Source organism: Triticum dicoccoides, chromosome 4A (assembly GCF_002162155.2).
Source record: "Triticum dicoccoides isolate Atlit2015 ecotype Zavitan chromosome 4A, WEW_v2.0, whole genome shotgun sequence".
Lineage (NCBI taxonomy): Eukaryota > Viridiplantae > Streptophyta > Magnoliopsida > Poales > Poaceae > Triticum > Triticum dicoccoides.
The window spans coordinates 748165092-748166507 of NC_041386.1; the positions used below are offsets into that span (position 1 = coordinate 748165092).

At 49.6% G+C, this 1416-nt stretch overlaps 1 pseudogene; it reads right to left on the minus strand.

The window, feature by feature from the left end:
• Positions 1-1061: 1061 nt before the first annotated feature.
• On the minus strand, positions 1062-1200 carry LOC119290346 (annotated as a pseudogene).
• Positions 1201-1416: the final 216 nt, after the last annotated feature.

The window sequence follows — 1416 nt, forward strand, 5'->3', positions numbered from 1 at the left end:
GCAATTGATGAGCTTTTGCCCTTTGACATGAATCACATATAGTTTCAGATCTACGCTCACCAACACAAGGGAGCTTATTATTTCTAAGCACTTGTTGAACAATAACAAAGGATGGATGTCCTAATCGAGCATGCCACCGTTCCGACGAAAGTTTGATGACACCAAAGACTTGTTTATTGAAGCTTCTAAATTGAGGAATCAATGGATATAGTCTGTGCACACATCTACCTCGATAGAGAACTCTCCTCGTGGCCTGATCCTTGATCAAAAAGAAGTAAGGGTGAAATTCTAGAAATACTTTGTTATCAATAGCAATGCGATGCACAGAAAGAAGATTCTTTGATGTGTCAGGACAATGCAAAATATTTCTAAGATGAATATCACGATGCGGGGTTTTGACAATTGAATTACCAACATGACATATCTCCATACCTTCTCCATTGGCTTGTGAACTTGATCTTGACCCCGGTACTGTTCGGCCATGGTGACCTTCTCGAGCTCATGTGTGATGTGATTGGTAGCCCCGGAGTCAACGTACCAATTTGTGTCTACCCCATAGGAGGTGTCCGCGGCTGCTGCAACTTTTTTCCTTTGGGAATTGTTCTCAGCATAGCGCCAATCACAGTCCTTGGCGATATGGTTAGTCTTTTTGCAGATTTCGTACTTATTTTCATATTCATCATACCCCTGAAAGACGCGCCCTCGATTGTTGTTGTAGAGAGGACGCCGATTGTTGTTGTAGTTGTTGCTGCCGCCACCATTGCTGTAGTTGTTGCCACCGCCGCCACCAAAGTGGCCGCCGCCTCCACCAACGCGGCCGCCGCCTCCACCAACGCGGCCGCCGCTGCTGCCACCATAGTAGCCGCCACCACCGTGGCCATGGCCACCATTGTAGTGGCCGCCGCCATAGCTGCTGCTGTTTCCGCCTCCATGCTGTCCGCCTCCTCCTCTGGACGGGCCACGCGAAGCAGATCGGGAAGCACCACGGCGCCCGCGAGAGGCTGCCATGGCAGTGGATTTGAAGGACTCAGCGCCGGTACCATGGAACATCTCCATGCGCTGATCGAAGTTGGAGACCATACTGAAGAGGTCATCGGTGGTGAGGGGATCGGTGCGGACATCTAAGGCAGAAACTATGGGTTGATACTCCATGTCTAGTCCTCCAATAATGAAGGAGATGAGTTCATCCTCATCGATGGGTTTTCCTGCAGCGGCAAGTTCATCGGCCAAGGATCGCATATAGCCAAAGTATGCGCCAGCCGATTGAGTGCCTTTCTGGGCATTGGTGAGATTGGTTCTGATGTTGTTGACTCGTGATCTGGATTGGGAGGAAAACATGCGAACTATGGCTGCCCACAGCGCATGAGATTCCTCATGGGAGGCTACTTGGATAAGGACTTCACGAGAGAGATTGTT